Source organism: Sciurus carolinensis, chromosome 7, assembly GCF_902686445.1.
Source record: "Sciurus carolinensis chromosome 7, mSciCar1.2, whole genome shotgun sequence".
Lineage (NCBI taxonomy): Eukaryota > Metazoa > Chordata > Mammalia > Rodentia > Sciuridae > Sciurus > Sciurus carolinensis.
This window is the reverse complement of record NC_062219.1, coordinates 24,671,328-24,697,822: the sequence shown is the minus strand read 5'-3', so window position 1 is coordinate 24,697,822 and position 26,495 is coordinate 24,671,328. Positions and strand designations below refer to the sequence as shown.

The window sequence follows — 26,495 nt, the reverse complement described above, 5'->3', positions numbered from 1 at the left end:
GGATAAACTGCATAGCAATAGTAAAACCATGTATAATTGAAAAACTAATGGAGAAGGAACACTGAGTAATAGTAACTGTTGTTGGTTATTTCAAATGCTGAAAAAATAAAGAAGCAAACATATGAGACAAAAGTTAAACATTAAAAGGATGTTAAATATAAACTCAGACACAATCATTCTCACAGTAAAGGTCAATGGATTTTGTAATTTCAAACACAAGATAAATATCATATTGATTTAAAGTATAATTGAACAAAATTCCATGTTGATCGCCTCACAAATCAGGTAAGAAAACTCTATAGAAAGTAGAAAAAGAAATCAAGAAATAAAAGAAAAATACTGTCTAAAATAAATCTGGCAATTTCAATTTTTGAAAGATATTTCAAAAAGATGAGATTCTTCAGTTTTAAAGTTCTAAATTTCTGTGTACATATGTATGCACCTACTGATACTCCCTTAAGATACATATATATGTATCTTTTTATCTTATTATGCTATTATTTGCTCTTATCTTTATTGTGTCCTAATTAGAGTTATTCTAGTATATTATGTTGTTACTTATATCAATAATTCTGAAGTTTTCTGCTTTCTATACATTTTCCTAGGATTTTTATTTTATTCAATTTTCAATATATTTCAATTTTTGTTATTTTAGTTTTTTTATTATTTCAATTTTTAGTATTTCTTCTTTGGTTCATTAGTTTATTTTATTACCATGTAGCATTTCTAAAGTGCTTAAATTTTAAGTGTATAAATTGTTGATCATTTATACGTTTACTATTCATTGTACTACTATTCAATTCGATATACAAACTCTGCAATATTCCATGTTTTCTTAATGCTTCTTCCCAGTCTCATTTTTAAACCTTTCCCCATACCATCTCATAATCTTTTGGGTTTATCTTTTTTCATTAATTCTTTCATGTATGAGATTCAGCTATAATAGTTCATGTAGCAGTCATTATTAGCTAGATAGAATCTTGTTTTCTGAAGATACCATGATTTAGGATTATTATTATTATTGATGAAGATTTGAATTCTAGTCTTCCTTCTTTCTTTAGACTCTTAGGAATAATGTTTCTATGATTAGCATTATTTATGTCTTTGGCAAACATGTACTTTTTTCTCTCAGAAATGGAACTGTGGAATTTCACTTGAACTTGGAATAGAATTGTGAAATTCGTTGGAACACAAAATGAGAGTGAATCTATTGTGGTCAGTTATTATATGCTGTATGTCATCTTTGGTATTTGTGGATACCAACTTTATGGACTGTTACAGTAACAATTTCCCAAATGTTCCTTGAGTGTTCTTCAATTTGTGTGTTCCCTCTTGGCGAATATCTTTAATTTGCTCTTATTGAGTTCTTAAAATCTACATGCATTATTTCTGATTCTTTTTCTATTCCATTTATCTCTAGGATATAGATTTTAAAATACCCACTAAATTTGTAGATTCAATCACACTTGCCTGACTATAGGGCAAATGCGACTTTAAATATATTAAAATTGTCACATAGTTACAATCAATTTAAAGTCATTAAATGCAGTTGAAATAAAATTTTAATCATTAGGTAGTGATCTGTATATCTATCGTTGTCATAATTTTACTTGTGCGTTTTTTAATATAATAGTGATTTAATGAAAACAGCCCCTTTTGCTTAGTTTATGGTTGATGTATATCTTTCTAACCTTTTAAGTTTAATTTTCCATTTCATTACATTTAGGATTCCCTCCTTAAAATAGCATACACATAAATTATGTATTTATATTAGTCTGAACTTCTTCAATTTTTAAAGCTTATTTTGTTTTATTTTCACTTAATGTGACTTAGTTTATTATAATATGCTTGCATTTATTTCTATTACAGCGATCATTCTCAACTTTCTTTATATTGGATAAAACCTTGAAAAAGTTTACATGTTTTGAGAAATCCCTGAATAAAAATTATTATACCTACAAGTGTAATATAAAAGGATTAATAAATTGCAGGTTTTCTAATACAGTAATAACTGGACTTTCAATTTTCAATACAGAATAATACATTGTATGATTTGTTTCAATGGTTTAATATCATTAGTTTTGAATATTTTTCTCTACCTGCTTCTAAAGTAACTTAAGACTAGATAGAAAACAGCTCCATTAATTTTTACTTTTTTAAAAAATAAGTTAACCTTATTTCATTAAATAAATCTGAGTTCTGCTAAAAGATTTAAAATCACTTCTAATGCTTAGAATTCTATTAGGCATCTTTACTATAAAAGTAGATACAACTTTTCAGCCAGATTTTCTTGAACCAAAAGCTACTAAGCTTAATTCACATTTCTTGACATTGATTTTTCTTTCCTTCTAAATATTTTAGAAATCATAAAGCAAATATTTAAATAATGGTTCAAATTTGATATTATTTGATGTATTGACATTTGAATGGTAAAACTACTAAAACCATAAACAAAACACATTTGATTAAAATTACAACTTAAGATCTAGCTTACTATGACTTTATAAAAATTTTTCTAATATGATCAAATTCCATGTCAATTATAGTACCAATATATGTATGTTAGTTGCATGATCTTTTTCATGGCTACATATAACTGAAAGTTATTTTGAAATCAAATATAAAGAACAAAGTTGGTCTACCTAATATGAAGTTCGGGCTTGTCATTTTTGTTTGTGTATGTGTGTGTGTTCAAACAATTACTCAATGCTAGTGCACTTTTAGAAAACACACGTGATTTTTTGTTTTTAACTAACATGAGACAACTTCTGTCCTTGGCTTCAAAGCCTATAAAACCAGTAGACAGCCTTAAGAACAGGTAGAAAGTTTAAAACTACATCAAAACTTTCAGGGCTTTCTTCTGATTGGAGGGTTACACTTTTTCCACAGAAATGTAGAAATTGTCTAGAGGCCAAGTAATAATGCTAATCAAACCATAGGTCACAAAGTTCTTCTTTTAAAGTCAAGTTTGTAGGTTGAAAAGTAATTACAGAGGAAGGAACTCCCTTACTCTTATATACTTGATTTGAAGGGGCAGAAATGCACTATTCCAATTTGTTCTGTATTCTCCAGTGGTTTTCAATAAGGGTTGGGTCTTGCCCATTTCCTTCCTCCATCCAAGCCCCAACAACAGTGGAAATATTTCAAGATTTCTTTTGCAACATTATTTTAAAAATACAAATGATATTTACAGATAGATGATTTTTGTTTTCATTTTAGATACAAAAATCTTGTCAGAGAAACAAAAATATTCTCCAGAAAACTGATCCTGTGTAATATGATGAAAACATTTACCAGTTAGACTAGTTTCTGTTGCCATTTTTCATTCTCAAAGCACTCCATGAAATCTGCCTCATCATTTTCCTGAATGTGATGCTATAATTACTGTTCAGATTAAAAAAAAAAAAATCCTACTGGGAACTCTTTTCTCTGTTAAACCACTGGATTCCATTGTTGAGCGTGAGCTGTGTGTGTGTGTGTGTGTGTGTGTGTGTGTGTATTTGTAAATCACCTAGGCTTTTATACATTTTTAAAGGATTCTTGAGTATGTCTTGACTTTATATCATTGATTATTTTATAGCATTATTCTGTACTTCTCAAAATTTCATCTCCATGGTTTTCCTAACATCAGTGTCTTGTCTGAACAAACCACTGATTTATGATAATTTTTGGACTTTGATTTTATAAAAAATGGAGAAATCCTCAATAAGCCAACTGTTGGTGGAATAGTTCAGGGCAGATGCTAATGCAATTCCTGCAAGATGAAACTTCTGTTTTGATATGAGGATGAAACATTAAATAGAGCTAGTCCTTTGCTTGTTTGATACCACTCTTAGTACAGGAAAATTTACTTTGAATTGCATCATCCTTTATAAAATATTGCAAATGCTACAAAATGACATTTATTGGTGAAACATGTTGAGTCATCAACTTAGATAGTGAAGCTCTAGTTTTTCAGTTTATTACACAAAATCTCTTCAACATTTTTTGACATATCATCAATACCTTAATGATCATACTCCTTGAAAGTGGAATGTTTCCAGCATCTTGTCTTAGAAATTTCCTAACTATAATTTTACATGCTGGCATTATTAGAATTTTACTAACTTTGTGATTTATCACAAATGAAGACTTTAATTAAAATAATATATATTAGGAATCTTTAAGAGATGAATTAGGATTAAACATTTCTGCTGTGAGAAAATATTGGCCCTACCATATAATCCAGCTATTCCTTTTCTGGTTGTATATCCAAAGGAAATTAAGTCAGCATACCAAATATATACTTATGTGTCCTTATTTATTGTGGTGTTATTCAAAATAGCTGAGATATGAAACTGGCTGAGGTACCCATCAGCAATCCAGTGGGTGAAGACAGTATGGTGTATATGCACAACTGAGTATTATTCAGTCATATAGAAGAATGGAAGCATCTCTTTTGGAGAAACGATGGCTTGAACTGGAGGATACTATCCTAAGTGAAATAAGCCAGACAAACAAAAATGACCAGAAAGTGGAAGAGGAACTTCAAAGGAAGAGGAAGAGGCTGGGAGGCAGGGAAGGAGAAGAATGGAAAGAACAAGAAAGGCAAAAGGAAAGATGGACATGAACAAGGCATGATATATGTACCTATTGAGAAGTCACAGGGAAACTCATTTATACAATTAATGTGTATTCATTGCTGTAGCGATAATGAAAAAGTTTTTAAATTCTTTAATTTTCCAGTATATAATGAAAAATTTTATTCTCTGTTGACATAAACTTCTTCTTCTTCTTCTTGTTATTATTATTTGAAATTGCCTTGCTATTTATTATTTTTTTACAACATTATTTTCCTTTTCTTTTTTCCCCTGTGGTTCTGGGGATTTAACACAAGGGTTCTCTACCACTGAGTTACATCCCCAGTCCTTTATATTTTGAGACAGAGTCTCACTAAGTTGCTGAAACTGTGTCTAACTTGTGATCCTCCTGCCTCAGCCTCCTGGTAATTGGGATTATAGGCATGTGACACCTTGCTTGACTCAAAAGTATTTTGTTGTCATCAGTTACATATACAAAAATTTTTGTATCTTATGACTTGTTAAGTACCTTTGATATTATGATGTGTGGGGTAAAGATTATAATAAATATATCCACATTGTAAAACTATAACTCTTAGATTGAACAATCTAATTAGTAGGCAATCATAAAAATCATTTTTTATGATTGCCTGGAAATCAACTATGTTTCTTCTTTTCTCTTTTCTCTGGGAAAAATCTTAGTCTTCATAACACTTTCTGGTCATTTTGTGACATTAAATCTAATAGTCACCTTTATCTTAGGAAAATTTCCACTTTTTAGCAGAGAAATATAGCAGCAGGCCAAGATCCTTCACCACTCCCTTCCCCTAGGCACATCAATTTGAACAGCTATTCATGCAGGATCTTTAGAAGAGTTAAAAAAAAAAATAGGTGAGAGATCACAATACCAGGTTTTAGCATAATAAAAAAAAAGGAACATTGAAAATGGCACAAAGGTAAGAGGTTTTCACAACACCCCTTCCTCAAAACAAGAAGTATAATGTAGAGAAAGTTTCCTCTCATTTTGGAGAGGGAAAGAGAATCAAGTATAGTTATTAGACTTGCTGAATTAGTGGCATTGACCATAGGCTCAGAGAAAGAACAAGTACTCTACATAGGTGTTCTGAAAGAACAGGCACAAACAAAACCAAATTATGAATTATAAACACCTAAATTTTCAATGAGAAGATGTCATCATCTCTCAACATGCATCAAGAACTTTAAAGGAACCAAGCCCTTACCTAACAGATAAAGTCAGACACCAGAAACCAGTCATAAATTAACCAATATATGTGAATTTTTGAATAAAGAAATCAAAGAGAGCTCTTTTAAGAAAACGCAATAAACCCCAACGCAATAACCTCCAAGAGAACAATTCAGTAATTTACCAGAGAAAATTAACAGAGAATATAAATAATTTAAAAAAATCACACAAATCCTGGAGCTGAGAAGTACATTAAACAAAATAAAAATCATGATAGAAGGCTTCAGTAGCCTAATCAATCACGCAGAAGAAAGATTCAGTGAGCCCAAAGACAGGCTATTTGAAAATACAGTTGGCAGAAAGAAAAACAAGGAAGAATGATGAGAATGAAGAAATGCTTAGAGAAACTATGAAACAGCATTTTAAAATGCAAATACTCCTGTTACTGGGGTTCAGAAAATACCTGAGAATTACAAAAGGGCAGGATCACATACAAGAGTACAGGGAGGTCAAAGGTCAAGAGTCAGGAGCTAATTCAACCAAGTTTACCCCAAGACATAACAAAGTTCTTAGAGTTTAAAGACAAAGAGGATTCTGAAACCTACAAGAGAAAGAAGAAAAAAAAAAAAAAACCTGAGGTGTTTTACTTTAACTTCCAGCAGACTGCTCAACAGAAACCTTAATGGCCAGAAGATAGTGAGACTATATATTAGGAGCACTGAAGGAGAAAAAATAAAAACAAAACAAAACAAAACAACTGCCAGTTAAGAGTACTATAATCAGACTTAACAAAGCTATCCTTTAGAAATGAGAGATAAACACACTCCCAGATAAACAAAAGCTGAGAGGGTTTAGTACTACTTAACCTATCTTACAAGAAATGCTGAGAGAGTTTTTCAAACTGAAAGAAAAAGATTCTAATGAGCAAGAAATAAACACAAGGCATAAAACTGATCAGTTAAGAGTAACCATACAGAAAATCCCATAATATTCTGATACTTTAGACATGATGTATAAAACATTCAAGGCTTTAGTATGAAGACTAAAAACAAATGCAAAATTATAATAATAACATTAAGTAGTAAGCAAGATGAAAAGAAGCAAATTGGGGCATCAACAATTCAAAATGCATGGAGGAATGAACCACAAGTTTTTTAGTGTTTATTTCTTCTGTATTTGTTTTCCTATTGTTAAGATCAATCTTAATTTGCTGTCATTTTAAAGTAACTTGTTATAATCAAAATTTTTTTCTGTAAGTTTCATGGTAACCAACAGGCAGAACCACCAACAATAATAAGTAATGAATCAAGACAGAGAAAATCAATCACAAAGGAAAACTATAAGAGAAAAAGAGGAACTATCAAAACACCAGAGGAGTAACAAAATTGCATATTAAAAATTATAAATAATACTCTACATGTAAATAATTAAATTATGCAATTTAAAGACATACAATGACAGAATGCATAAAAAGAAAATTCCTTTTTGTTAATTAAATCTTCATTTTGCCTCCCCAGCATGAGCTTTCTGCAAGCTGGAAACTTAGTGAAAATAAGAGATAGTTTCTTCCCCTCTTCCCAATCATATGGTAATATTATTGCTGCAACAGCTAAACTTCCCATTCTGGATTCCCAATTCCTTTCCCACGAGATAGCCCAAAGTTTTTTGAGATATGGAAAAGGGGTAGAGAGAAGAATTTGCTTTGACTATCATCAACATTTAATCTATTTTAAAAGGTGATTTGTAGAGAGTAAGAAACTTATAGAAAGATGGTAAAAAGATTTGCTTGTGAAAGAGTATATCTATATCAATAATATTGTTGCCCACTAGGACTTTATATTCAAATCACCTCAAATCTGTCCATCTCTTATCTCTGCTTCTCTCTGATCATTGACTTTATGACCAGAAAAAACTTTCCACTGAGCAACTTCCCACCAGGGCATCACAAAAATATTTACCGTCAAAGTAAAGTCAGATGTGATCTACTTGGTCCCAAGTCCAAAAGTCCTAATCTAGCCATATCTGTATTGCTTGAGGTATAAATCACAGGACCAATAAGCTAAGAACAGGGCTATATAAATTCTTAACATTGTGGTTTCTATCTGAACCATATTTGGAGACACAAGAACATGTTACTTGGGTTGGGGCTGGGGCTGAGCATTAGATGCTTACCTGAGGCTCTAATTTCAATCCACAGCATCACAAAACAAACAAAAAAATTAAGCATTGCAGCACAAAAGAACTAAGTGTTAAGTATGAAATACCTGAGAACTTTTGAGAGAAAATATTAATATTTAACCATTAACCTTGTTGATGGAAATAAAATAGTTTTTCCTGGAAAACATTTTTACATTTGGGGTGGAAGTACATTGTTTTTGCTTGTGTTTTCTTTATTATTATTATTTTTATTTAGCTTTTAATGTTTTACAGACTGCATTTTGATTCATTGTACACAAAGAGAAAATATGCAATATACAATGGCACTCTGAGGACTAAAATATTTCTAAAACATGATTGTGTTGAAGTGAAGACATTAGTCATTGAAAATTAATACTTTGATTTTTAAAAATTATTAGGATGACTTTTGATTAAAGTTGCAAAGTTCTACTAAATACCTACATGATAAAAAGCTCTTTTGTGTTTGTTTTACAATATCTACTGTTTGAGCAGTCTCCAGCACTGGTGGATTCAGCAGTCAACACTGTTATTAAAGGGAAGATCCATCCTTTGTCCTTGTCCTGCAGAGCCTGAACATTGACTTTTTACACAAGATGGTGGATATTTGACTGTACACATTCCATAGGGTTCCATAAGGTACAAAAATGGTCCAGAGGAAGCTAAGGGGTTATATTTTACTATAGTTCTCATGTAGATATATGAAAACCATTTTAAAGAAACCCCCACTTCTCTGAATTTGCCAGAATTTGTTTGTATATATTTGAAAAATCAGTGGGTGGCTAAAGGTCATAATTATTTTATTGTCCATATATTTATTGTTTACTCACATTTAAATAGATTAATCAAGTAAAATATATGTTTATAATATTAGGAGTCTTTGTATTTTAGGTTGTGAATTTACTTTTTGAGTTCTTGTTTCAAGAATAAAACTAATTGTTTATTAAATATTTATTACAATAGAAAAACAAATATATGCCATTCCTATTTTATAGATTTCATGATCAGATTTCATTCTATTTTAAAAGAAGATAGTAGACTTTAATGCTGATGTAATAATACAAAACTACCATTTACAAAAGTTTTATAATTTTAACTCTGCTCTATGGTATTTAGTCACTTTTAATGATTTTTTTAAATTTTTTTTATTTTTTAATTTTTTTATTGGTTCTAATTCATTATACATGACAGTAGAATGAACTTATGCATTTTGATAAATCATACAAAAATGGAGTATAATTTCTCATTTTTTCCAATTAAACATATTTATTCTAATAAACCATCACAAATAATTGAAATATGTAAAATTTGATTCATAAATTTACAAAAAGCAATGAAAATTCTGAAATTAAAATACATTCTCAAAAATCTAATAGAATTTTATCTATGCACTACTTAAAATAGCCAAAATCATTTAACTATTGTAATTATTTTACTTAGGATTCACAGGGAAGTTCATGTCTAAATAAATTGAAATGAAAATACTGCAATTTGGTTGATGGGCTATCTAATCTGCTTTGCTTCCCTTAGGATACTTGTGAGAAAGAAAGACGTTGGCAGTATTATATTCATCCTTGGACTTCTTACATGAAAACTTGATTATCATGATAAAACTGATGTTTAACATAAGTTTTTCCTATGCTACAGCAATATAAATAAGTGGAAGAAACAGCATCTATTATTTCTACAATTTGCTTCTGTAAATTCACAATTCATAATTTTGATTGAATAAACCTTGGCTATTTAAGTTCTGCTCCCCTCCTCTGTATCTATCCCTTGTAAATCCTTCCCAATGCTTAAAAGGACAAATCCAAATGAAAAGATAAATAGATAAACAAGAAAAAAGTACCCAAGCAATAAACTGTAAAATATATTTGTATTTTAACAGATAACAAGTAAAGAATATTTCAAATGTATTTAAAATTTGTGGAATTCTGTAATATATTCTGTTTTGTACTATTTTATATTTTAGATTACCTAATAGAAATAAACAGTGATAAACAGGTAGGCCTACAGGTGTTAAAAGAGTCGGTGGAAATTACAAATTTTCAGATGCAAAAAATACTTACATTTCCTATGTTTAGATCATTTCATAGAATCTACTTTCCTGGCAATCTGTTTCCTTAACTTATTTATCTACTTGATTTCCAATATAGCTAAAGCATTAAATAGAGTAGATTGCACTGTTCCATGTGCCTCAAGCATCAGAATTAGAATACATTCCCCTTTGTCAAATAATAGAAATGTGTCTGGATGTTTCTAAAGTCAAATATTTCCTTAACATGAAATTTGTCAAGACATATACATTTGCTACAGGAAAACAGAAAGCAGTTTGAAAAAGCCATTAAGGATTGTCCCGGAAGGGTTTGAAAGTCAAACATTAAATCAATCTTAAAATGACTTGAGAAATACAAGATTGGGTCAATAGAAAAATATTCTTTGTATAGCATTAGATAGAGTTGTTATATTTTCAAGTTGATAGAGGTCTGACAAACTAAAATCACATATGTTTGATTCTCATTATTTGCGGTAGTGTGTTTTATAAATTTGCTATGAATGCTAAATTAGCAAATACTGAACCAGCTCTCCTGTGGAAATAATAGAGAGTTAAGGTTCCTCAAGTTTCTGGTTACACTACTTTTGCCAACAAATTAATACAATACTTGTTGTTATTGTGTGAGTCTGTGTGTGTGTGTGTGTGTGTGTGTGTGTGTGTATGTGTGTGGTGTGTGTGTTTCTGCTTAAAGAATAAACATGTAGTATTGAGTCATTAGCATGGAAACCAGAATCTAACACCCATGCCAGAATCAACCTCATCTAACACACAGGCTTTCTCCACAAGACACACTCTTTTAGAGTTCTTCTGCTTGGGAACAAAGCATCATACTTTAGCACTGTCCTTAAGCAGAGAAATTAACAATAAAAACTATAAAAATATAAAAGATGCGAAATAAGTAGATCATGAAATAGCACTTATTTACAGAACATGAGCTGAAATAAGAAGGCAGTACCTTGGTTATTTGAATCAAGCTGTTTAACTTCTGCTGGGAATGTTCATTTTAAACCATTAAAAGTTTTTACTACTCTTTATGTTTGCTAATGTACATGAAACTGATTTGGGGGTTACGAAAATTTTACCAAGTAGATAACTCCACAAGTAGAGAATTCACAAATATTGAGAATACACTGCATGTGAAAGGGAGATAGAAAAATATTCCATCCTTTTAAACCTCCAACTATTTGAATTCAAACTAATTCTATAACACTATAAATCTACTACCAAAGATTTATAACTAAGTAATTATTCCAACAGTAACAATTCAGGAAAACAAACACCTTCCATTAGTCTACTTGTATAAACTAAAATGCCTATGATAGTACCTTGGTGATTTGAACTCTCTACTGGTTCTCAGATTTATTGGTTCATCAGATTTTTCCCATAGGCCTGTTCAAACACAGATTATGACTCCCACTTTCAGGTGGGAGGGAGCCTGAAAATTTGTAGGAGACTGGTGATAGTGCTTTTCTGATCTGGAACACACTTTGAGAAACACTGGGCTAGATTAAGTATGAATAAGAAACACTATAAATCTTTTGGACTTGAACTTGAAGGAGACTGCATGAGCCTATTTTGCCTTTTCCCTGGTTCTACACCTCCCATGAGATTGTATTGCTCTCAGGTCAAACACAGAAAAGTTAAATAAAAATAAAGTAAACATCAGATGAAGAACAGCTACTCTAAGTCTTGGATCAAAACCCACCATCCCTAGGTTTCACTAGTATGGGGGATTTGTGTTGCTTGAAAGAATATCCTCATTTACTCAAGTAGATTCATGGTGGTGCTGAGAAATATTCCAAGAAGTAAATGAAATTGAAAAGTTGCTAAATAGTAGGAATTCAAAGTCAAAATTAATATAACACTTACACTACAGAGGTTTTAATCTAGCAAACACATTAATATTTCTAATCCTAAACATCCTAATGTTAAGGACGTTGTAAAACAATTCTTGTCTTTGAAGGGTTGAAAGTCAAAGCAGCTCTCAAAATCATACAAGAAGTGATACAATTAAATGTAATTAATATCTGACTTTAACTTGGAAAAAAGGGGAAAGTTTTCAAAAAGATTCTTAAAGTGAAATAATAGACAAAGCTGATATCAATCCTTGAATTCCAAACGAACTACATGATGGCCCGTGACCAGTCTTCTCCTGACTTACCTTATTGTCAGCTACGTTGTTGGTAGAAATGATGATATTACAATAAGATTCTGTCTATAAATCAAACCACACTTCAAAATTGCTAACCAGATAATTTGATAACATGACTATATTTTGATAATAACAGAGTATTGCCCTACAAGTATTTTGGTCTTTGAAGTATATAATCATCACAACTTGTAAAATAATTTAAGTAAAACTTAAATGCTATAAAAATCCAATCTCTGTAATTTTTCCTGTTGTTTAAAACCTAATGGTTAAAAAAATGACTTAAAATGAGTCAGGACTCAAAGAGGCAGTTTTCCAAATATAATATCCAAATGCCCAAAAAGAACATGGAAGATGCTCTATATTCGCAAACTTTAGGAAAATGCAAATAAAACCTACAGTGAGATAGCACTTCACACTCATTAGGAGAACCTATGCCATATACTTGAATACACACATACACACACACACACACACACACACAAACAAAGGCATCACACAGAAGTGAAGAAATTGGAACACTTGCTCATCATGGATAGAAATATAAATGGTACAGGTGCTATGGAAAACAGTATGGCAATTTCTCAAAAAATAAATGCAGAATTACCATATGACCCAGCAATTCCACTTCTGGGGATATACTCCAGAAAATTGAAAATTGGAGAAGTTTTACATATAGGTTCATAGCAGTATTATTCACAATAACTCAGAAGTGGAAACAGTCCAAATGTGTCTTGATAGCTGAATGGATAAGCAAAATGTGGTATTGAGATACAATGAACATACTTCATTCAGCCTTGCGAAGTTTGGCACATGCAAACACCAAGAGATGATTTCCCTTATATGAGTGGAGTTTCATGGAAAGAGTATCGGGGGGAAGACACTAGTGGGTTATAGTTTATAGTGTACACAGATTTGCAATTTTACAAGAGGAAAAGTTCTGAAGACTAGATGAAAAACCATGTAGATGCACTTAATGTTACCAAACTGTGCACTTAAAATTGTTAATATGTCAAAATGTTATGTATTATGCAATTAACATTGTATTAAAAAGTCTAATGGGCTGGAGTACAGTTTGGGGATAGAGCACATGCTTTGCATGTATAGTACTCTTGACTCAATCCCAAGATCCAAAGTAAATAAATAAAAATCAATAAATGAAAATAAAAACAAATACAATCTAACAATAATGTAATGTTTTGCAAATGTTATTGTATATAATGTATTTAAAGCTCTCTTTTGCATTTTTGCCCTCTCTAAAAATAGACAGACATATAACATTGGGGAAACACATGGTGCTGCTTCATGATAAAAATAGTTGATATAATATACAGTAAAGCATTTGGTCACAAATTGAAATGAATTCATATCAGTGAATACTATTGAGTGTTACCTAGAAAATACTGTTGATGATTGGGGGAAAAAGTGATAAAAGCATAGTTTTCCTGTGATTTTAAGCTTATGATATTTATTAGCTTCTCTTTTTTCTATGGTAACTAATCTACTAAAAAATATATTCACAATATGTGCTCTTAATATTCAGGCACATAGTTGGCATATGTAGCCCCTGATGAAATGTCTATTTGAATATATTCTGTTTAAAATTTGAAGTAAGATTAGCCAAATAGTAATATATATGTGCATGCGGGCACACACACACACACACACACACACTGTATTTGGGGGGTCATTATTGCAGCCAATACTCAAAGCTAGAAGAGCACAAAGTAGTAAACATTATTAGTGTGGTTAGTTTTATAAAAATAGATATTCAATAGATAGTAGAATCATTGTTATATATAATGATGAATGGACAGAAACCAACATAATTTCTATAAGAAATCCTCTGTTTATTTAAGGTTCAAAGTGTTTAAAGGAGTGATCAAATTTAATGATACACTAAGGCTTTGTTAAATGCTCCAAATATACTAAGATTTTTGGGATTCTTATGTGATGAAATTGTATTTGTAGTCTACATTAATGATGTTCACTACTATCATTGTTGTAGGTCCTAGAATGGACTTTAAATGACAAATGAACACACTTGAAGAATGTACAAAACACTGTTTTTAGGAAATTGGGATCTCAATGTGAGAGTCTGTACTTACTAGGTAAGTCTGCATGGGCTGGGGTTGTTTTCCTCTCTGACATGGTTGACATATTTCATAACAGCCTTCTAGAAGAATGGTTTAAGAGCACAGAATCTGAACCAGATTGCAGGCATTGATGTGCCATCTCTGTTTTTTGCTATATGATCTATCTCAAACTAATTAATTTACAAGTTTGATTCTCAATTTCATCACAGGCAAGTTGTGGATAATAAATCTTACTTGATGGCAATTAACAGTATACTTGGTGATAAATTATATTAAATGGTTACTGGTATAGATTAGGTTGTTATAAGTTAGATAACTTCTCTAGAAGAGATTAAAATATTTGCTGAAGATATATATTTTAGCTGGGTGCACTGGTGCACACCTATAATCCCAACAGCTTGGGAGGCTGAGGCAGGAGGATCAGGAGTTCAAAGCCAGTCTCAGCAAAAGCAAGGCACTAAGCAACTCAGTGAGACCATATTTCTAAATAAGGGATGTGGCTCAGTGGTTGAGTGCCCCAGAGTTCAATCTCTGGTACCCACCCCTCCAAAAAGATGACATATATTTTGCTCCAAGTTAACCTTTTTGGTTTCTCTGTGAATGAAGGGAATTCCTAAAAACCATTTACTGTACCACAGGCATTCATTGAATAAGTCAACTGTTAGCATCACTAGGGTCCTCAAATTATTAGTCACTATTGTAATGGAGTGTCTACAGAATGTAATGCCCATTTATCTGGATTTTCTCATCTAATGCAATATAGATGATTTCATAGTAGTCTGAAGAAAAATAAAACATTGGGACCATCCTGAGAAAGAAAATTGTTACGGCAGGGTCTTTTCTCCAACTTTAACCCATCTTGTAGGCATGGTGTCATTTGGATAAAAATGATTATTGTGCTACCAAACTCAAGAACCTCAAGTTAAAGTAGTGCCTGGGTAGCAAACTAATCCAAGAATATGTAAGCAACAGCATCCTAATTAAAAATGTGGCCAAAGAAGTAAGAAAACAAAATCATCTTGAAGATTCAGAAGAAGATAAATAGTTCCTTAGGTTAGTTTCTTTTTTTTTTTAAGATCACAAATAAATGTGATGGATTAATGGACTAGCATCATAAATAAGATGCAAACATAAAAGGAGAAAAGATCATTGAAAGAGAACAGAATACGGAGTTTATAGAAAGATTGCGAGGAATTTAAAATGCAATATCTTATTGAAATTGCCTGTGCAAAACAGCAAATTAAAATATGGACATTGCCAAAAATCTCATAAGTGGTTTGAAGCAGAAAAAAATTAGACAAATATTAAAATAATAAAATAATTCAAAGATAATTCTGGTGGACAAAGAAGAGAAACCTGTACTAAACACTGCAGGTGCCTCTGAGAAACAAATTAAAATACTTGAAAGAGAAATATCTTAAAATCCCTAATCAGTGGCAATTACAAAGATCTTTCAAGTTCTTTTGTTTCTAGATAAATTAGATTGTAACAAAATATAAATTATGTGTTTCTTTGTTATAGGAATATTGAGGTTCTTTTGATGGCCTAGCATGTGGAAAACTTACAGAAATATTATGAGTGAAAAGGAGAAGTAATAATGTTCATATTCACCATTGTGCAGGATTTGCTGTGTGTCAGACTTTGTTCTAAGTGCTTTACACATATTGACACGTTCAATTGTTAACACAATCCTAATCCTCGGAATAATTGATTCAGCTAGGGTTCTCCCCAGAGTATTAACAGGACAAATATAGAGATAGATATGGATATAGATATATGTCTATAATGAGATTAATTACAAGAAATTGGTTCTTGTAATTAGGGAGGCTGAGAAGTCCCACAGTCTGCCCTCTGCAATTTAGAGGTCTGGGAAAGCTAGTGACATAAATTTCAGTCTGTGTTTGAAAGCCTGAGAACCAGGAGTTCTTCCTGTGTAAGTCAAGACCAGTATCTTTTCTCAAGCACTTAGGCCAGGGAAGAGAACTCACTCTTTTGTTTGTCCTCAAAAGATGGATGAAGCCTGCTCACATCGGGGAGGGCCATGGACTTTACTCAGTCCATCCATTCAAATGCTAATTCCTTCTAGAACTGCTGCAAAGACAAGTTTTACCAGGCTTGGGCACTGCATGGCCAGTCCAGTCCATAGAACCAGGCATCATTCAAACCTAGTTTTCATATGAGGAAAGAGAAGAAAAGAAAACTTAGGATTCTTGAATAAAGATACCCAGCTAATAAAGGAGGTGTTTGACTTGACCTTTTTTAGCTCCATCATCCATATTCCTCATCAGAATGCTCACAAGGATTAACTGGAAGGCGTGAATTTTTTCCTTTGAATTTCCTGCATCTAGAAGACTATCCTACATAACAATACATTAATTCATGTTTTTAGGGAAAAAAATATACATATATTACATATATTGTATATATTTTGTATATTTTTTTACCCATGATCATACTTTAAACTACTTATCTCACTTTCATAAACAATTATGAGTGTTAAAACATTTAAACAATGTACTTCTGACATATTCTTCATACATTTGAACAGATTTTATTTTGCATAGTTGGTGCTTTGTTAGCAAAGTTCATGAAAATTCCTGAATATGATTTTTTCCAGGAACTTTTTATTTCATCAAAGATATTTCTATCGTAAAATTTAAGAGATAAATCTTGCCTATCTTGCTTCTAATTTATCTTTATCCTGCTCCTACTTTTTTATTCCTCAGTTAATTACAACTGCAACCTTCTAGATAATCAGATTGCAGGAAAAAAATGTGAAGTCATTCTTTACTCTTTTCTATATTAAATCCTACCACCAATGCATCCTCAAGTTCAACCATATTTATCTATAAAATAGATAGAGAATCCACTTCTTACCACTTCTACTGCTACAACATGGTTTTAAAACCCCATACTCCAGAACTTAGATCATTCTGATAGCTTCCAATAGGAAGGAAGAAAAGGAAGCCCTTGAATTTTGTATGCCTTTTTGTTTATTTTTGTTTCATCTTGTGGTATTTTGCAAAAGTATCAACTAGAGAAAGAACAACAAAAAAAGTCATTTACTGTAAACATTAAAGAAACAATGATAGCAAATATAGTATAAACTTCTTATGAGGAAAATTAAGCAGAAAAGACAATAGGAATACAATATTAGAAAAAGGAGACTGATTCTATTTATTTTTCCTTCCAATTACTGGTTTTAAAAAAAAATTAATATAAAGAAGCCAAAAATATAGAAGAGTTAATGCCCAGATATCTTCAACTATTAACAATTTTGGAGATTTTTACCTACTTGTCTTCTATTTCTCCAAAAATACACATATGCACCATTTTCCTATATATATAAAAGTAGCAAACAAGATGAACACTCAGCATTCATCTCTAAGAAACAAGGACAATCTTCTCCAAAACCAAAATTCCATCATTGTCCCTTAGGAAATTGTCAATAATTCTGTAAAGCCAACTATTATCAACAGTGTCAGCCATTTCAAAAAGTCAAAGTTTGAAAAAACCTAGGACATTATTTCAAAAACACTGGATCATAATTTTGCTATGATATTCCATTTTTCAATTCTTTAGTTTTTTTTGTTTTTTTTTTTTTTTATATTAGCAGGTTGGGATGACCTTAAAATAAGAGCATACAATTTCCATGAAGAAACTTTAGGAATAATTTTTTAATCAGTGCAAACTATTAAATTATTTAGTTGTAGTCCTATTATTTTAAGTCCTATGTATTACTCTAAGATTCTTCTATCCAATGCATTTTCTTTACACTTTTCCAACAGGAATGAAATCTTCCAGTTTATCTATGAAAATCCACAAAAACATGAGAAACCATGTCAGATTACATGGAAGAGGTTTTAACATAAATAATCATGCTCCCTAAAGTTTTTGAACTATTCCTTCAAATCCTATCCTAAAATAATCATAAATACAATTTGAAAGGAAGATAATGAACATGTCATTTGAAACATAAATATATATTTCTGAAGATAAGATCATCCCACTCATTGAAATCAGTCTATGAAAAAAAGTGCAAAACTCTCCCAGAGGATCAGTGTTAGTCTATAATCAACCTTACTCTACTTTTTTTAAATGCTAAAAATAACATTCATTTAAAAATCTATTGGTGTGAACATAGCAGGATATTTTTTTCTTAGAAACAAAGGCAGAACAACTAAAACATTTTAGCTTGCTAATTTATAGATAGATAATGTGTCTTCTCAACTACAAATATGGTTGCCAAGGATATAAATAACAACAGAGAAGTAAATATATTTTTCAAGATTAAACTAGGGAAAATGAAGAAAAAAAGGCTCTCTATATAATCTAAACTTATTTGAATTTTATATTTATTCAAGTGGTTCATGTTCCAAAATAATCCTGCAGATGTTCAAGAAACTTGATTTCTAATTTGGTCATTCTCATATTTTAAAAAGGAATATAATCCTAATGTTTGTAGATTGCTTACATGCAGAATTTCTCAGCTTTTCCAAATACTTTCTCAATGAGAAACTCTTAATTCGAAAGATTGTTGGCAGAACTGATTCAAGTATATGGGCTCATGCACAATATGTTGTTCCTTCTTTGGAACTGTACATATTGTTTTTCTTCCTCTTGTGGATGTTTATTTGAAGGATGAATAGGTCACTCTTAGCAGGAGAGCTTGTCATGTGACTGCCAGATACTGAAGACAGATGAGTCAGTTCCACACAGACTACAAATTATGCATGCTGGATAAATCTATATTCGTATTTGCATTTGACCTAAGCTTCAACTTTAAAAATAGATTTAACAGAAATTACACGGAAATTCAAAAATTGTTTTGCTAGGAAGCAAACAAGTTATGCAATACAATTTAAAAAAAGAATGTTCCTTCTGCTAGAAAGAGATCACATTAGCAATGAAATACTATATGTCAGTCTGAGCTTAAGCCCAAATTCAAGAACATATTGTACACAAAACTTCTGAAATCTATTTATCTGCTGTGTGATTGATAGCTATTGCTGCAGCTTGGAGACCTGAGGGCCAGACTGACTCCCTATCGTTTGTCATTACAGAATATTCTTCGAATGGAAAGTTATATCCCTTTCACCGTCAGTGGAAAATAGCCCAGGTGTCTGAGTTTCAAGTGTAAGGTTGTGGGCTCAGTAGTGGAAGAGCTGGTTTCAAATAATAACTGAGCCACTAAATTGCTTACATATACAAAATATAAATGCCTTAATTTACTCATCTGTAAATCATGGTTAATGATGACACTTGCTACACAACCCAAAGCTAAGTTGTAACTTAACAGGCATTATCTTTTAAAGGGCTTAGCTCACAGTCTACTACATACTTACTTAAGATGTATTGCCTGTGCTCTCTATTTAATTAGTTATTTTGCATATACTATTGAACAATAAGCCCATGGTGTTCACAGAAAGATTTTTATAAATTTTAATATGTGTTCCAAGATCTCAAAAACATGTTCTTGCCTCTTTTCCCATTATGTTTAAGCTTACTCTTAACTAAATTAAATTTTAAGAAAGAAATCTGCAGAGAATAAGGAGATAGTGCTAAATACTGCATCATGTCTAAATTCCTTCTTCCTTGACAGAGTAAAAGGAGTTACTTGAGTAGGGACTGGGAGTGGCTCAATTCATGACTTCCTTTTTTCTTTTTCCCCTCTAATCTAATAGTCTTCATTAGCTTCTAATCTCACAAGTACAAAAATCATGTCAAATAGTTCAGAGTTGTTTTCAAGCTTTCACAGATAGTAAGTGAAATCAGAACTATCTCCCAGATGTGACCAATACACCAAATAATATTGACTTGTGACAGAAAAAAATAAAATGTTTTGGACAAAATGGAGAGCCCAACATTTCTCTTTGGTGCCCAGTAGAGACCTCTGAGCAGGTGCTAAAGCTGCTTATTAATGTCATCTTTCTTGTGAAGCTAAATAATAGGAAAAGCACACACATGCACGCACACGCACACACACACACACACACACACACACACACATACATATATTCTAACAAAGTTGTTAGACTTGATAAGTGCCATTTAGATATGTTCTGAAGTGAAGGTTAGCATCCCTGAGAAGCCTTTCTGATGTCATTTATTGAAAAGATGCATGCCTTCAGAGCTTGACAAATATCTGTATCTAGGAACTTTGTGGTCCTAGGTCTGGACTTTGAGAATACTCATAGCTGACAGAAGTATGGCAGCAGTTACAGAGAGAAGGACATTTTAGAGGTATTATGGTGTTCTAGAATAAAATAAATGTTTTTAGCCCAATTATCTTATATTATGCCATTTCTTTCTGTTGTCTGCTATGAGTCCTTGTCTCACTCTATTATACTTCTTTGAGTTTTCTGTTATGACATTTAATTACTACAGAGAGAATTCAGCTGAACCACAGTAAGACATTAAAAAAAAAAATTCAATGATACAAGCTTAGGGTTTATGAAAGTGGCAAGAATTTTCCTTTTGTTACCAAAATTGGAAAATTTAAAGCTAATCATATAATAAAATATAAACTACATTAAATATATCCAAAGTCACACAGAATAAAAATCAATATCTGTGCAACGATCTCCTCCAACCAATGAAATGAAACATACAAATGTTTCTGAAAACCACAATGTCAGCCCCTCCATCAGCCTAGTTCCCCTTCACAAGGTAACCACTACATTGAATTTTCTATTTATAATTTCTATGTATATATTTTTGCCTTGCTGCAGTTATCTGTTTGCACAAGCAAGACACAGTAATGTTTAGTCAGATTGTATAACTTTAATCTTCATGAAAAGCACGCTATACTCTCTATATAATTCCACTTTTTTTCAAATGTGTGCTTTTGAGATTATCCATGTGGAGACAGGTCACTGCAGCTTATTCATTGCTTTGTTGTATAGTATTTGTGGATATAAAAGTCTTTCTTCTTCAGTGAACATTTTTATCTCTCCTGATATTTTGCTGTATATTGCTGCTTTAAATATTTTATACATTTCAATATGCATGAGCTCTAGGATCTATATGATTGAAATGAAGGGAGTATTACCATCTTCTGATGCACTATTTCCTAAATTTATTTTTCCAAGTGATTGTTGCAATTAATTTTCCCTTGTTTTAGAAAGAATTATGGGGTTTTCAAGATGGCAGAATGGAGGAGGTCACTTTATTGGCTGGTCCAAGGAGTGAAACCAAGAAAGCAGAAAGGCAGCTACTCAGCAAGGTGTGTGAACACAAAAGGCAGGAGGGAACTATACTGGAATTTAAAAATGGACATTCAAAGCAGAATGGGGACTTATGAGGTTAAATATAATAAAATAAGGGAGAAATCCCCAGCACTACAACCACTGCTGTGGCCGGAGGTCTCTGTCAAAGCAGTTCATCTGTGAGCAAAGTTCAGGGATAAGGCAATTAAAGGAACCCACGTTTTTAGAAGGCCTGAGGCATGTCAGCGGAGGGAGAGTTTAGAGATTAAAGACACTTCCTGACTAAACTGAAAGGCTCACTGCACAATATCCTCATACAGGAAAGAAGCTGCCATTGCTCCTAGCTACATGCAGAGGACAGGGGAAGGAACTCTTTTGCAGCTGTGGCATGGGGGCAGGCAGCTGCAGGAGCCAGCAGATGAGGAAGCTGAGTCCCTGGCAAACCTGAGTTTGGCCCAAAATACAGGCCTGGCAACCCCACACAGCACAGCATAGGGTGTGCCTAAGAGACCAGGAGGAAAGCAAATGTGGAGAGAGGTTTACATGTGGGATTATTGGTCCGTAAAACCACCTGGCTCTCCCTCTCCCCCTTCAATCCAGTTGCTTGGTAGACCAGATGGGAGATACTACTCTGACTGAGAATTTCAAAGGGTCAGGGCAGGACAGACTGAGTTTGGAGACAAAATCCAGGACAAGGAAATATGGGGCCATAGACAGAGTGAACTAAGGATTGACTCCTCCACCACAGAGGGGAACCCAGGGTAGATCCCCAGGGTGCAGTCTTCCAGCATGGACCAGCAATTGCTGGGTACTGCAGGTGTGCTGATTTAAAATCTCTAGACCAATTGGCATTCACCAAAGAACCTGTAGCATACCTAAGCCTAAACTCTGCCTCCGGGAGTTCTGCCTACAGGATTACCTCTCTCGTTCTAACAACCCCACACTGAGGGTGGAGCAAGCATCACAATTCAGAAGACCCCACCTAAAACAGTTGAGGAAGGAAGTTGAGATTTTTTTAAAGCAATGGAAAGATGTGTGTGTGTGTGTGTGTGTGTGTGTGTGTGTTTGTGTATGTGTGTGTGTTTTCCTTTTGTCTGTTTAATTGTGACCCTAATGGTTCATGAACATTTGTACATATTCATATTTGTTTTCATTTTCTCATGTCTAGCATTTTTGATGCCAGTTATTTTTCATCGATTAGGTTTTTGAGGATTAGGATATTTGATTAGTACTTATCAGTTTTGTATTGTATTCTTTTATTTTAATTTTATTTTCTTATTTTTAATTGTTATAATAATTTTTTTACTTGTTTTAATTAGTTCTACATAACAGTAGAATGCATTTATACATTTTGATAAATCATACATAAATGGAGTATAATTTCTCAATTTTCTGATTATACGTATTGTAGGATCACATCGGTCATGCAGTTGTATATATACATGATATAATACTGTCTGCTTCATGCTACTGTCCTTCCTATTCCCATACTCCTTCCCCTTTCTTCACTCCCCTCTAACTAATATAAAGTAACTTCCATAGCCTCCCTCCCCTTATTGTGAATTAACATCTGCATATCAGAGAAAACATTCAGTGTTTGGTTTTGGGGGTTTAGCTTACTTTGCTTAGCATGATACTTGCTGACTCCATCCAGTTGCCTGCAAATGTCATAATTTCATTGTTCTTTAAAGCTGAGTAATATTCCATCACATATATATATATATATATATATATATATATATATATATATATATGCCACATTTTATTTATTCATTCATCTGTTAAAGGGTACCTAGGTTGGTTCCATAGTTTAGCTATTGTGAATTGAACTGCTATGGACATTGAGGTGACTGCATCACTCTAATATGCTGCTTTTAAATCCTTTGGGTAGAAACTGAGGAATGGGGTAGCTGGGTCAAATGGTGGTTCCATTCCAAATTTTCTGAGAAATCTGCATGCTGCTTTCCATAAGGGTTGCACCATTTTGCATCCCACCAGCAATATAGGAGTGCACCTTTTTCCCAACATCCTTCCCAACATTTATTGTTGCTTGTATTCTTGATAATTACCATTCTGATTGGAGTGAGATGAAATCTTTGAGTAGTTCTGAGTTGCATTTCTCTGATTGCTAGAGATGTTGAACATTTTTTCATGTATTTGTTGATTGTTTATCTTCGTCTGTGAAATATCTGTTCAGTTCCTTAGCCCAATCATTGATTGGTTATTTGTTTTTTTGGTGTTAAGTTTTGTGAGTTCTTTATATATCCTAGAGATTAATGCTTTATCTGGGGTTCATATGGTAAAGATTTTCTCCCAATCTGTAGGCTCTCTCTTCACATTATCGATTGTTTCTTCTCCTGAGAAGAGGCTTTTTGGTTGACATATATTTCAGTTATCTGTTTCCCTTGATTCTCTTTCTCACTTTTCTTCTGCTAACAGCCAATCTCTATTGTTCTCACTTTCACTCTTCCTTTAAATTTTTACTTCTATCTTCTCTCCTCTTCTGTTCCCCATTTGAAATTGTAAACCTTTTTTTCAAACTCGCTGTTTTTATTGTAGGCAGTAACTGAGCATATCATTTCCATTTTTGATAACATTTTAGACATCATAGCAATAACTATGTGGATTAGCACTCTATATTGTTTGCATTGGTTGGTGTTGTTATGTTTCTAACCCTAAATGGTGAGGTAATGAAAACTTTCAGGAACCATATAAGTCCACGGGATAGAAACTCTACTGCCTCAGATTCATAGTGTTAAATGGGTAAACACACAAACAATTTGAAAAAGCAAGGGAACAAATTGCCCCAAACTAACCAAGACACTCCAGTAACAGAATCCATCAACACCACCATGGAAGAAATGTCAGAGCAGTAGTTTAGAATGCACATAGTTAAACTGATCTGCAAAGTAAAGAATGGCATAAGGAGAGAAATGAGAGGGAAAATACAGGAAGTGAAAAATCAATAAAGAGACAGAGATTCTGAAGAAAAAAAAAAAAAGCAGAGATCCTCAAAATGAAGTAATCAGTAAACCAAGTTGAAAATTCAATTGAAAATATCATCAAGAGACTGGATCACTTGGGAGACAGTTTCAGGCAATGAAGACAATATATATAATCTTGAAAATAAAGTTGACCATGGAGAAAAGATGTTAAGAGGCCATGTACAGTATTTCCAAAAAATATGAGATAACATGAAAACAGCAAATTTAAGATTTATTGGGATAGATAAAGGCTCAGAGATACAAACAAGAGGACTACACAATCTTTTCAATGAAACAGTATCAGAAAATTTCCCAAACTTAAAGAATGACCTGAAAATCAAATCTAGCAGGATCACATGACCTCAAATTACACCAGACCCAGACCACTCACATTTATATGAAATTGCCTAACATAGAAAAAGGGTAGAATTTTTAAAGACTACCAGAGAAAAACAACAGGGGACATTTAGAGGGAAACCAATCCAGATTTCAGCTGATTTCTCACACCAGACACTCAAAGCTAGGAGGTCTTAAAATAATATATACCAAGCTTTGAAAAAAAACTAGATACCAGCCAAGAATACTATATCAAGTAAAATTAAGCTATAGAACAGATAATGAAATAAAAACCTTCCATGATGAACAAAAATTAAAAGAATTCAACAAATATTTAGGGACATATGATCTGCCCTAACTCAATCGGGTGGATGTGGAAAATTTAAAAGGATCAGTTTCAAGCAATGAAATTAAAGATTCCATCAAAAGCCTACCAAGAAAGAAAAACCCAGGACCAGACAGATTCTCAGCTTATTTCTACCAGACTGTCAAAGAAGAACTAACAACAATCCTCCTCAAATTATTTCATGAAGTAGAAAAGGAGGGAAACCTTTCAAGCTTATTCTATGAAGCTAGACACAAAAACAGACAAAGACACATCCAGGTAAGAAAACATCAGACCAATATCCCTGATGAACGTAGATGCAAAAAGTCTTAGTAAAATCTGAGCAAATTCCATACAAATACATATTAAAAAGTTAATGTAACATGATCAAGTGGGGTTCATCCAGGGATGAAAGGTTAGCTCAACATACAGAAATTAAGAATCACATGATTATGTCAATAGATGCAGAAAAAGTATTTGACAAAATTCAGTACCCCTTCATGTTCAAACACTAAAAAAAAAATTAAAAAAATTAAAAAAAAATAAGGTTAGTTGGAACATACCTAAACATTGTAAAAGCTATATACACTAAGCCCAAGACCAACATCATGCTAAATGGAGAAAAACTTAAAGCATTCCATCTAAAAACTGGAACAAGACAGAGATGCCCTCTTTCACCTCTTCCATTCAACATAGTCAGTGAAATTCTAGCCAGAGCAATTACACAGAAGAAGGAAATTAAAGGAACACATATAGAAAAGAAGAACTCAAACTATCACTATTTGCTGATGACATGATTTTATATTTAGAAGACCCAAAAACCTCCACCAGAAAACTTCCAGAACTCAAAAATGAATTAAGCAATGTAGCAGGATACAAAATTAACACCCATAAATAAAGCATGTTCCTATATATCAGTGATGAATTAACTGAAAGAGAAATTAGGAAAACTATCCCATTCACAATAGCCTCCATAAAATAAAATAAAGTATTTGGGAATTAACCTAACAAAAGTGGTGAAACACCTCTACAATGAAAACTACAGAACTTTAAAGAAAGAAATTGAAGAAGACTTTAGAAGTTGTAAAGATCTCCCATATTTTCGTATAGGCAGAATTAGTATTGTCAAAATGTCCATACTATCAAAAGCACTATTCAGATTTAATGTAATTTCTATTAAGTTTCATAAAATATAAAAAGCAGTCATGAAATTCATTTGGAAAAATAAGAGACCCAGAATAGTCAAAGCAAAAAGTGCTGAGAAAAGTGCTCAAGAAGCATCACAATACCAGACATTTAAATTATACTACAAAGCTATAGTAACAGAAATGACATGGTATTGACATTCAAACAGACAAGATGACTGATGGTACAGAATAGAAGACACAGAGACAAACCCATAT

The 26,495-nt window shown here is 32.5% G+C and overlaps 1 long non-coding RNA gene across 2 annotated transcripts in view; it reads left to right on the top strand.

Moving 5' to 3' along the window:
• Positions 1 to 235: 235 nt before the first annotated feature.
• The window catches only part of LOC124989742 (uncharacterized), a 55,427-nt gene continuing 29,167 nt past the window's right edge, over positions 236 to 26,495 (top strand). Inside the window, exons 1-4 of one of the 2 annotated variants that reach the window (XR_007109609.1) lie at positions 236 to 285; positions 14,152 to 14,254; positions 19,303 to 19,375; positions 21,363 to 21,464. This is a non-coding gene — a long non-coding RNA (uncharacterized LOC124989742). The remainder of the gene's footprint in view (positions 286 to 14,151; positions 14,255 to 19,302; positions 19,376 to 21,362; positions 21,465 to 26,495) is intronic. The other variant, XR_007109610.1, reaches the window with a different exon arrangement.